At 44.8% G+C, this 12,898-nt stretch overlaps 1 long non-coding RNA gene across 1 annotated transcript in view; it reads left to right on the forward strand.

Moving 5' to 3' along the window:
* Window positions 1–3,675: 3,675 nt before the first annotated feature.
* Window positions 3,676–12,898, forward strand: part of LOC143650516 (uncharacterized) — a 54,871-nt gene continuing 45,648 nt past the window's right edge. The window contains exon 1 of the long non-coding RNA XR_013159587.1: window positions 3,676–3,884. This is a non-coding gene — a long non-coding RNA (uncharacterized LOC143650516). The remainder of the gene's footprint in view (window positions 3,885–12,898) is intronic.

The following is a 12,898-nucleotide window of genomic DNA, read 5'->3' on the forward strand; positions in this document are numbered from 1 at the left end:
ATCCTGAATTTTGTTGTTTTCTAGATTTTTAATCACTTATTATGAATCCCTAAAATACACATTGCTGAGTTTCTCTCCTGTTTGAGCTTTACAAAAATGGTATCATAATATTAGTCTCCCAAGACTTACTTTTTTTTCACTCAACATTGTGTTTCTAAGCTTTATCAATAGCCTTGAAGGGAACTTTAGTTCATTCATTTTCACTGCTGTATAATAATCCATTATGCAGATAGACCCCAATTGATCCAATCTCCAGTGGATAGAAATGTGGGCTGTTCTCAGTGTCTGGATAATGTGAACACTGCTGCTCAAGACCATTATTACATATTTCTCCTGTGTATGAGTTTCTCTGGGTGAAAAGGTTGGACCCACGGCACATGAATGTTCAACTTTACACAATAAATAATGCAATGTCAAATGTCGAATTGCTTTCCAAAGGAGTTGCACCAATTTACACTCCCAACAGCATTGTGTGAGCGTTCCCATTGATTTACAGCACCTCCAATTGTTTATGTTGTCAGACTTCTGAATTTTTGCAAACCTAATGGATATAAAATGATATACCATTGAAGTCTCAAATTGCATTCTCTTATTACTAATGAGGCTGAACACCTTTCCTCTGGCTGTCTACCATTTGTTGTTTCTTTTTGTGAAGTGACTGTGTTTGCCTTTTGCTCACTTCTTCCCTCGAGGGTTATCTGTTTTCTCACTGATTCCTTTAGGGGTTCTTTATATACTGAGCAGTGCTCTTTACCATTTTTGATTTGCTGATCTTTAAAATTTTAGACCTATAGCATTTAGAATAGAAAGGAACTTTAGAAAGATGAAGTTCATCTCCCTCACATTACCTATGAGGAAAAGTGAAGTGCAGGCAGGTGAAGTGACTTGCCCAATATCACAAATTGTGTCAGCAGGAGTGGGGAGATAAACATCTAGACCTTTTAACCCCAAATAAATGACTTCCTCATTACACTATCGTAACTCCTTTATTGGTTTGTCTAGTTTTATTTAAATTAAAAAAAAAGACCAGTAATATGTGTTCATTGCAGTAAAAGACAAAATACAAAACAAGAACGGAATGATATCTTAATGTTTTGTTTGTTAATTTTTTAATTAATAAAAAATTAAAAACAAAACAAAACAAAAATACAAAACAAAAAAAATACAACAAAACAATGCCAGAAATATTACCAAAATGAAGAAAATGAGTATCAGCTTTAATCCCACTGTTCAGATGCAATTACAGTTTATTTTGTATTCTCTTTCCAGATAATGACTAAAACAGGTAATTATTATGACGTGCTTACTATGTACCAGGTAGTGTCCTACACATTTGACACATATTTATTCCTTAAATCTCCCCCACAACTCTGTGATGTAGATTATTACTCTTATCCTTAGGTGGTAGGCAGAATAGTAGTTCCCCAAAGATGCCCATGCCCTAATCCCTGGACCTGTGAATATGTTACATTATGTGGAAAAGGGGAATTAAGGTAGCAAATGGAATTAAGTGTGCTTAATTAATTAATTAATGACTAAATTAGGGAGATTATCCTGGATTATTTGGGTAACCGCAAATCTCATTAAATGTGCAAGAGGAAGGCAGAAGAATGGATGGGATTGTGTTGTGATATGAGAAAGACTCAACTGGCCATTGCTGGCTTTGAAGACAGAAGGGGGCCGTGGGCCAAGGAATGTGGGCAGCCTCTAGGAGCTGGAGAGGGGAAAGAAGTGGATTCTTCCACACAGCCTCCAGAGAGGAATGCAGCCCTGCCAACACCTTGGTTTTAGTTCAGTGTGGTAGACAGAATAATTGTCCTAAAGATATCTATATCCTAACCTCCCAAATTATGAATATGTTACCTTACATGGCAAAAGAAATTTTGCAGATGAGATTAAGTTAAGGATCTTGAGATAGAGAGATTATTCTGGTTTCTCTAGATGTGCCCAATGTAATCACAAGAGTCATTAGAAGAGGGAGACAGCAGGGTGAAAATCACAAAGGAGATGTGATGAGCCAAGTAGAAATTGGAGTTAGGTGCTTTGAAGATGGAGAGAGGGGACACAAGCCAAGGAATGCAGATAGCCTTTAGAAAAAGCAACGAAATGGATTTGCCCCTTTGACTTCTGGAGGGAACATGGCCTTTGGACACCTTGATTTTGACCCAGTAAAACTCATTTCAGACTTCTGACCTATGGAACTCTAAGATGATACACTTGTGTTCTTTTAAGCTCCTAAATTTGTGGTAATTTGTAGTAAGAAGTGACCCACCTCATTCATGGTGGGTCTTTATCCTTTTACGGAAGTCCTTTATAAGAGAATGAAATCCAGACAAAGAGAGAGAAAGCCACAGAAGCAAGACACTGAAAGCAAAGAAACGTGGAAGAGAAGGAAGAGACCAACAGATGCTATCATGTGCCTTACCATGTGACAGAGGAGTCTAGGATTGCCAACAGTCGCTCTTAAGGAAGAAAGCATTATCCTGATGATGCCATGATTTGGATATTTTCATGGCTTCAAAACTGTAAGCTTGGAAGCTAATAAATTTCCATAGGTAAAGCCAACACATTTTATGGTATCTGCTTTCAGCAGCTTAGCAAACTAGAACACCCTCCAAAAACACAATATTGGATTATAATTTCAAACATAATAAAACATACAATTAAGAGTAGGAACCTATCTACTTTCTGTTTCTGCAACACCTCTGGAATTAATCTGTTTTTCTTATCCATGGCATACACTTGGCTTCACTGTATTTTTTATTTTGAAAGTTTTAGCTATAATATTATTTCTCATGCAGGATTAGAGGCGTTAGAACTAGGGGACATTTGGAAGTCATTGAGTCTCACCCTTTCACTTATAGGCAAAGCCCCTGATGCGCACAGAGGTGAGCAGATTAGACCACAGGCTTCGCCTGGGGGTGGGTGGGGTAGGGGATGGCTGGTTAGAAGCCCAGTACAGAGTTCTTTGCATATCCGCAGCAAATGTCATGAGGATAGCTCCCAAGTTGGGGCTATTATTGGTTAGTTTTTCTTCAAATCGTGCCAGATATCTCCTGTCCACATTCACTAAAAGCAGCATATTTTAGGCGATGTAGAATAATACACACCCACATATCCAGTACTGCACAAGAAACCACAACATTTCCTGGTGCAAGTCTATTTTTATTTTCTCACTGAGAAATTTGGTAAGATTGATGGCAGGCAATGACTCCCCACCTCCCTAATATTTTATTTAAGAGTTCTTAGAATGTATAATCTGAGGTTGTCTATCATCACTTTTTTTTTTTTGCCTAACAGTGTATTATTCTGTAACTTGTTCATGTGTTACCCAGTAGCATCAAGGTTACTTTGTCTTGGAATCGGCACACAATGGTTTGCAAACTCCTTCACTGGCTCTGAAGCAAACAATGCAATAGGAAAACACGCTGCCATTTTCTGACTGACCTCAATCGCTGAGGGTGGACCCCGCACGCGCGTTACATCAGCGGGCCGGCTCCATTACACTGCCCTGCGCTGTGCTCGAGCTACTGAAATATTGATTTTTACAGAGCCGGCGCACATACACTGAAAAATCAATATTCCAGCGCACACAACAGAACAGGCGGCAGAGCCAAAGCAACTCCCAGGCCCAGCAAGCACTGTCAGCGAAAGCCTGCCCAGGACGGGGTGGGGGGGCTGGAGGCGACATGCCTGGGGAGAGGCCTCTGCAAACCCAGAAGGGTCAGATAAACAACCAAGTGTGGAGAGGGAAGAGAAAGGAGAGTGGAGAGAGAGATCCTTCAGGATAACAGTTGCAAGGAGCAATGATTTATCTTTCCGTAGGGGGAAAAGGGGAGAAGGAAAGAGTAAATTAAGAAGAGAGGATGGGAAGAAATTTACAGGTAAGGATCTTCCCATGAAAATTTCTCTTTTGTTTTTCTGTATCATTTGGCCAGACTTGTGATGGAAAAATTATAAAGATGATACAGATACTTTCTTACATGAAGGGAAAAAAATAGATCAGTTTTGGGAAATGTTTATATGTATTTTTAAAGATGCAGCCCCCTTCTTTTGTCTTGGTGACCAGAGGGTAGCATATCTTATAATAACTACAGTGAGGCAACATTTATTACACGAGCTCTATCTTTGCAATGCTATCACTTTGTTTTCCTTGGGGAGCAGCGAAGAGAAGACATTCTGGTCATGTGGCCATTCACTGATTCCCTTTCTTTCTAGAAAATCACCTTCCTTGGCGTTCTTGGGGAACCACATTAAGATGTGATTCCTTTTACACACCCCTTGATTTCGTAAGGAATTCTGAGCTCCCCTGAGTCACCCTCCATCCAGATGTGGGAAGGAGAACGTGTCCCCGGGTTCCAATCTCAGGTGCCCCGTACCCAGGAGAGTTGTGGGTGGAAATGGATCAGTCTTCCCATATGCTCCTATAGGCGTGTATATATATATTTTTAAAAATCAGAACTGGCATTTTTGCTACTCTCAGTTCTTCCGCTTCTTTTGACTTGGGGGTGGGGTGGGTGAGGTGGTGGACAGTTAATTAAAAGAAAAGATTTCAACCCGATGGATTCCTGATTTTGCTTTGTCCTAGAATTCTCTCATCGGAAATCTCGCTATTAGTTTTCTCAACTCCCTGCAGGGGAGGAAGGGGTAATTGTCCTCCCCGAGGTTTCCATTTCTTACTTTGCCTCTTCTTCCCCAGCCCATTAGAGACCCGGAGCCCAGTATGGGCTTGGGCCGGGTCTGGTGGAGGGAATTCCGGAGGCAGCGGATGTTCAGGGGCACCTTGCAAAATGCGGGTTCCTCGGGCCCAGCGAGGCTGGCCGGGGAGAGAGTGCGCCCACACTGTCGCAGGAGGTAGAACCGGGAGAGCGGCAGGAGGGGTAGGCAGGAGGGCGGGCCAGAACGTCGAGCCAGGTGGCCACCTGGAGCGCCCCACCCCTCTCAGGCGCTCCTCGGACTTGGCGGGCCAGCCGCGCCCCCGCCCCCCCGTGCGTCCCCGCCCACACGCGTCCCCGCCCCCTTTGCCTCGCGCGCCCCCGCCCCGCACGGCCGGTCTATTTGCATAAGGAGGCGTCTCCAGGGCCCGCCCGGAGCGCACGTGACCCCCGGGGAGGAGGAGGGAACCTGCTGACTTGACACGAGCCGCTCTGCGGCTCCCCTTGGCGCGGAATAGCTAGAGCAGCCGTGACCTCCGACCCCGCCCGCCGGCAGCCAATAAGAGCACAGGTCGTCTCCAAACCCAAAATTTCCACGTCGGCAAAAGTCAAGATGGAAGGGAGCGGAGCGGAGCGCGAGGGGGGGAACCCGCCCGAGAATGCCTGGCGGCCGGCGCTGGAGAAGCAGGGTGGGGAGCCTGCAGCGGGCGCCGAAGAGGCTCCACGGGAGGACGTCCCAGCCGGCGGAGGCCGGAGCGCGACCACCCGCCCCCAGCCCCGGGAGCCTCCTGGAGTCCCCCACTTCGCCAGCCGCCTGTGCACCCCGGCCCGGGGGTCACAGCCCACTGCACCTCCGGCCTTGGATTTTGGGGGGTCGTGGGGGAGGGGACTGCGACGGGGATTGGTGGGGGAAGGTGGAGAAGGCACTTTGCAGACCTGTTGCACGGGCGCAACAACTGTTCAGATGCGGTATGGGGGTAGGGGACTGTTGGGGTCGGGAGAGAGGGTTGTGGAATACCGAAGGGATCAGGAGTGCAGGGCGGAGGCTGAGAGCAGGAGAACCGGGTTAGGGGAAAGACTGGGTCCGCGGGACGCCCTGCCTAACAGAGCGGGGAGAATCCCAAAGAGTGGGTGGGTGGGTGGAGCGGAGCGAAGAGGACTGCATAGACGAAGCTTTCTGGGGCTGGGCTCAGGCTTCTGGAAGACTTGGAGTAGAGGGGTGAGAATGGCTGGGGGAAGGAGAGGTGCTGTGGAGGCCCCACTTAGCCCTGCTTCCCTGGGCCGCCCCGTCTGCGGGACACTTCTCAGCCAGTATTCACCCCCCTCGAACTCTACCAGCTCCCGGAATTCGTCATCGTGCACACCCCCCCCCCCCCCACCACCAACTTTTCAGACGGGAAGGTAAAAAGTTGCCGTAAGTTACATAGAGTGAGTGAGCTGCTTGCAAAAGTTTGAAGAGCAGGACTGCGGAGGTGGGATTCGACACGGAATGGGTTCTAGTCTGGGGCTGGGTGGAAAGGAGAAGGAGGGCGCGGGGTTCCTGCAGTCGGTTTACTGTGACATTGCGACCAGAATTTGTCGAACCGGGCTATTAAAACACCATTTCTGTTGGGCGTTTGCTCCTGCTGACTGCGGCAGTAACTTTCCATAATTAATGACCCGTTCCATTATCGGTCGCATCCTGAGCTAAATTGCTTTTAACGAGTTATTCTTCTTTGTCTTAGCTGAGGGGGGTGTGGGGGGGCACACCTGCAGGAAGAAACTTCTGGAGGAAGACGGCCAGATTGGTCTTTTGAGGCAAAGTTCTGAGACACTCCGACTCTGAGTATGATAGAAGTCAGTGCACTACAGAACTTTGTCTCTAGAGGCTGTGGTCGCCGCCGCGAGGGCTCCGGACGCCGGGCCAGTGGCCACGTCGCAGCGCCTTTCCCTCGGGGGAGGGGCGAGGCCAGAGGGTCCAAGTGCTGCGCCAGGAATTTGGCCAACTCTGCAAGCCGGTGGGTTGAAGCACAGTAATAGGAACAAAATCCCCCCATCCCCAAATCTCACTGTACCCTGACTTCGGGGGTTTTAGGTTCTGTTTGTTTGTGTTTAAAAAAAAAAAAAAAAGCTTTGAACTTTTCAAGGTTATTTTGAAAGGAAAGACGGGCTTCACTTATTGAGGGAGGAGAGGCACAAGTTTATTAATGGGTGTGCTAGTGTGCAATGCCTTACAGGAATTTAAAGTCTCTACCCTTGAAGAAGGAAATGTATTTGTACAAAAGCTAGGGGATCGTGGTCCTTTTACTCAAGTGACCTGCAAGATAAATGAGATCCTGCCAGGATTGAATCTGGAGATCTATTCTTGATTCTGTTTCTGATTTAGGTCAGAGTCACTTTTATTTTCTTAAATAGGTTTCTATTAATGGAGAGGAAATGCTTTTATCAAGAAAGCATTTTGAAAGGAACGATGGTTACCTTTTGGGTTTCCCCGGTGGGCATTGGGCGTGGAGACCTGGTCCTCTCATCCCTCATGGGATGTCAGTTTCAGTTGGTGAGTTCCTGTCAGTAGCCTGCTCTGTGCCCTGGGCCACGAGCTGGCCCCCAATTCCAGTCCTGTTTCATTGACATTGCTCTACTTTGGTTTTATGAGCTTTTGACTCGAGAGCACATTGATCCAAGGAATTACAGAATGCTTTATTAACAAAGGCATTTCTCCAGCAAACTGGTGTGTAGTGCCTACTGGGTGCCAGGCCCAGGGCCCTGGGTGTGAGCCCAGGGGAATGGCTCCTGGGCCCCTGTTGCTTAAGTCAAGGCAGGGAAGGATTCCCTGATATAATTGATGGACTACTCCAGAGGCCTTGGTGTTACCCATTTGTGTCTCCTTGATTTTAAAAAGCCACCGTCACTTTACTTGGGTATCTACTAGAGGTGAATAGTAGCTTCTCATCAGGGTAATGATGGAGGAAGGAAAAGTTGGGGGAAAGTTATTCATTTGCTTGATATTAGCACTTCGCAGTAGAACTGCCAGTTCCTTTTGACAGCATTGCTGTGTCCTGGTCCTTAGGTGGCTTGCGTTCTCTTTTCTGTGACTATTGTACATTCTCCTGCCTTCCTAATTAGAGTATCTGTTTTGCCTCAGTTCCTTAACCCAGAATATGGTTGAATTAGTTTTTTGTGTGGTAAAAATAAAGTAATTCAAACTCTTGTGTACCTCTTGTGTTTATTTGAGATGTAGGTATGCTTACTTGTGAAGAGGATTTCTTTTTCTGATTTTTGTGCCAGTTTAGATATGTCCATGGGATAGTCTGGAAATACTGAACTCCAATGGCTCTTTGAGGGCAGGGGATGGAGCAGTTGACTGGGGAACAGTTGTCCAAGCAGAGAAGTGGTCTCAGGGTCCTGCCTTCAAAGAAGGCTAAGTTTGGAGTCTCTGATATGACATATATCCCATTTGACTTTCCGCTTAAATGATTTGCTTAGAAATCTTTTGCTTTGTCTCCTGCCTGTGATGCCTGGTGATTTAAAGGACAAACTGGACAGGGAGGCTGTGCTTTCCTCTGGTGTTGAGGATAGGATAGGGAACGAGGAAAATCGGCATTCCGGGAGTGTTTGCTCTAAACCTGACATTGTCTCAGAGCCTTTGGTCATCAACGTCTAGTGAATTGTCACCTCCTGAGCATCAGACACTATTGTAGGTGCTAAAGGGCTGCAGCAAAGCAACGTAGGTCCAAGACCCTGCCCTCTTGGAGGGCATTTTTGTACAGGAGGTTAACAATAAAAATATAAAATAAACAGCAGAAGGTGGTAAGCATGATGGAGATGAGGTGGGGAAGGGGGAACTGGAAGCTCTGTGGGGGGGCCGAGGTGTTCTTAACCTGGTGGCCAGGCCGAAGGAAGCCATTGCCCTCAGCCTACTTTGCATGGCCCAGGCCCTGTGTCTTTATTTTAGACTTTTCAAGTGAATAAACTGCAATGGTCACAAGTGAAACCATTACTAAACTTTGGAAGCCTGTTTACTTCTGGTTTTTTTGAGTTTTTTCATTTTCAAATGCAAAGGCTGGGAAATGTGGAGGGCTAAAAAGTCTTTGATGAAAATCAGGCAGAAGAATTGGGGGACCATACGGCTGGACCTCTGGGTGATTCCTCACCTATAAATCATGTCCAACCCCATCTTCCAGCAGCACAATTCTAGGATTGCAAGTAACCTTGCATTTCAAAGAATCTTTATGCAAAGAACTCCTGAGTATTCCTAAAAGTTCTTTAAATATCTGGGGATGGGGCGATGTGTGAACAACACATTTGTTGGGATCCCTAGGAGCCACAGACAGTTTCCCATCTAGTCTCCATGTGATGTTGAGGAAGCACTTTCTGCTGAACTTCTTTTCTTACTCAACTTAAAATTTCTTTTTTGTTGGTGCAGTATGCATATAGAGACCTTTCCTGGGATAATCACTTCAGACCCAGAGGGAGTCTTACAAATATAAAAGCTACAGGCAGGAAAAGAAAAAGGCAGAACTCCTTGCTCACACTGCTCAATGCAAAGTATAAGGAATAAAAATCTTGCCATGGTAGCTTGGAGGAGCAAGATGGAAGGAAGATGATGGCTTTTCACTAGACCCCTGGCAATATTAGACCCAGGTCTCATGATGCGGATCTGTGAATGTAGTAGGTGGACACTAAGAGATCTAACAGTGGCTTCACCACAGCAAAAAAAAATAAAAAATGGAAATGAGTCTCTGCTTCTCATATATGCAACACTCTGTCAGCTAATAGGAAAAATATAAGTAATAGCTACTAAACAATACTTAATTTGTGCCAGACACTGTTTAACGCTTCACATTGTTTTCAGTTAATCTTTGCAATTACTCTAAGAGGTTGATATCACCCCATTTTACAGATAATGAAACAGGCACAGAGAGGTTAAGTAATTTGCCCAATGTGCACAGCTAGTCAGTGGCTGAAGCCAAGTTCAAACCCGGCAGCCTGGCTCAGAATCTGCTCTTAGTGACTGTGCTGTATTGAGGATCATTTAGTTGCCTAATTGGTTACAGGAGAGTACAAAACCTAGGCGTCTAGGTTCAAAGTTAAATCCTCTCAACATAATCAGTGTGTAAATCAATCCAAATCTTCCATCTGTCTTTAGCATGTGAGGTTGGTTTCCAGAGTCTTGCATAGCACTGCTTTGGGAATTATTTTACTATTTTTTGAGTCGACTAAGTCAATTTCACCACTGGGCAGAAATGAATGCTAAGGAATAAAAAAGGAAAAACAAAACAAAACTAGTTTCTTCAAAAAGTATCCTGGCTGATCCAGTACTCAAGAAGCAATAGAAGCAGAAAATAACTAAATTGTATTAATGCATGGATTCAACAACCTTTGAGTTCCCACCATGTGTCAGGATGTAAGTGGTTTTGGTGTGATAATATGCAAGAACCTGGTGAACGAAGTTGAACTAATATGCAAGAACCTGGTGAACGAAGTTGAACTACTGCTAAATCACCCTGGGATATGCGGGAAGTCTTCCCTGAGGAGGTGGTAACTGAGTTCAGTGTTGAAGGATGAGTAGGAGGTAACTGCACGAAGGGAGGGACAGGCATTCTAGGGAAGAGCAAGCTTTAGGAATCAGCAAGTCCTTGCTTATGGCTGGGGTAAAAGGCATGTATGAGTGAGTGGAAATGAGGCAAGGGAGATAGGCAGGGAAAGTTCATTAAGGGTCTCAGGTGGCGTGTTTAAAAATTTGAACTTCATGTGAAAGTAAAGGGGAACCACTAAAGTTGTTTTAGACAGGGAAATGGCCTGATCGACTGTTTTTTTTTGTTTGTTTCTTTAAGAAAACGTCCTCTGGCAACAAAGGGAAGGGTGAATTTTTGGAGGCAGAATAGTGGGTAACGCATAGGAAATATGAGAGCTTGTGGGGATTGATAGGATGGATGTGATGGGAATAGGGTGCAAGCAGGAAGACCAGCTGACCTTGGGCTTCCAAGGTAGCCTGTTTCTGAGGCCCTTCTATATATTTTGCCGGTGGTACTAACCCAGAGAATAAAATTGGTGTGTATATGATATTTTGGAATATTAAAACTGCTTAATTATAATCCCACATTAATTCTGGAATTGCAATATTTGAAACATCACTTTAGCCCTTAATGGCAGGTTGGAAAATTTACCCATTTCATCAAATCTAAGAAGCTGTAGTTGTAAGATATACCACTATTTATGTACCATTAAGAAAGAAAAAGTGTTAAGCTAAGTTAAATTGGTTAAATTAAACCAATTAAACTAAGATATAACATTTACATACCACTTATATCCCTTCTATAAGAAAGGTCTCTTTTAGATTTATTAAATTACAGATTTTTATTTATCAGTCAGGATCCCAGTAGGAAACAAAGAGCACACTGAAAAAAAAAAAAGAAGGGATGGGGCTGAAGAATATTTGGTGAAAGGAATGTTTATAAAGGGTATGAACAGGGTTAAGGGAGACAAACCAGAAAGGGTGCAGCACTGCAGGGCTGGCAGCAATGGAAAGCTGTTAGCATTCCTGGGCCTCAGAATATGAGGGAAGGGACAATTCCTGGAGGGAGCTGGCTGTAGGAGAGAGGTGCCTGACAGGAGCCACCTTTGGTAGAGGAAATCAGCCATTACTAACTGTGACTGAAGCTGTATCTACCCCAGAAAACCACGTTCTTAAATTTAATCCAATCCTGTGGGTGTGAGCCCACTGTAAGTAAGAACTTTGAAGAGGCTACTTCAGGTAGGGTGTGACTGTGACCCACCTCAATCACGATGGGTCTTAATCATATTTCTGGAGTCCATTATAAGCCAAATGAAGTTGAGGCACACACATAGCCACAGGAAGTAAGAGTCTGGACATCAACAGAACCTGGAAAAGAAGAGAGAAATCAAAATCACCACTATGTACTTTGCCATGTGACAGGGGAGCCAAGGAAAACTGGTAGACAGCTCCAGATGTCACCGTCTGGGGAGAAAGTATCAACTTGATGATGGCTTGATCTGCACATTTTCCCAGCCTTAAAACCATGAGTGAATAAATTACCATTGTTTAACCTGACCCATTTCATGGCATTTGCTTAAGCAGCTAGGAAACTAACACAGATTTTGGTATTGGGAGTGGGGTGCTGCTATTGCAAATACCAAAAAGATGTGGAAACTACTGTGGAATTGGGCAGTGGGTAAACACTGGAAGAATTGTGATGCACTTGATAGAAAAGGCCTAAATTGCCTGGAAGAGACTGTTGGTAGAAATGTGGATGCTAAAGACATTTCCTTTGAGGCCTTGGAAGAAAATGATAAATGTGTTCTTGGAAACTAGAGGAAAGGGATCCTTGTTTTAAAGCGGTAGGGAACTTGGTGAAATTGAGTTCTGATGTCAGATGGAAGGCAGAACTTGAAAGAGATGAGCTTGGATATTAAGCTGAGGAGGTTTCCAGGCTAAGTATGGAAACTGCAGCCTGGTTTCTCCTTGCAGCTTATGGTAAGATGAGAGAGGAAAGGAATAAGCTAATAACTGAATTCCTGAGTACAGAGAAACCAGAAATAGTTTGGAAAGTTCTGAGCTTCTGGAAAGCAAATCCCCAGAGACTAGTGCTCCAAGTGACTGTTTAACTGAACATGGTATTCTCCGTGGAAGTCAGGATTGGAAATGAATTTATCCCAAAAGGATTTTGAAATGTTTTTTGTCTGGTGCTTTGGACCCCTGTGAACTACATGCAAAACCAACAAGGTTTTTTTGTGTAATTTATATGAATGGAACCACTGCCAGCCTGGATTAAAAGGGACAGATTGAAGGAAAAATCACTTCAAGGGCAAAACTATGGGAGCTGAGATCTGGACCAAAGACATCTTGGGCCAAGAGAGTGGGTCCACCCATGTGTGTGAAATGAGTGAGTTTTCCTTGGTGCTTGGAGACAGTGAGTCTCCCACCCCTTTGTTCAGGAAGAGTCCTGCCATTCTGGTGCTCTGAAAGCGTGGAATTTGTGCTCCTCATTGTTTGTAAAAGGCCTGGCTACCATCCTGATACTTGGAGAGGGAGTAGAGCATTCACCCCAGCGTTCAGGAAGAGCATGGCCACTGGGCAAGCATTTGAAGGGGTAGGGCTGCCACTCCCATCAGGACTGGAGGACAAAACTTCCATCTTTCAGTGAGTCTCAGACCTTGAAATCTAAAGGAGTGTGCTCTACTAGTTTCGGAATTGTTTGGGACCCATGACCCCTGTTTTCCTTTCAGTTTCTCCCTGAGGGAAT

Source organism: Tamandua tetradactyla, chromosome 1 (assembly GCF_023851605.1).
Source record: "Tamandua tetradactyla isolate mTamTet1 chromosome 1, mTamTet1.pri, whole genome shotgun sequence".
NCBI lineage: Eukaryota > Metazoa > Chordata > Mammalia > Pilosa > Myrmecophagidae > Tamandua > Tamandua tetradactyla.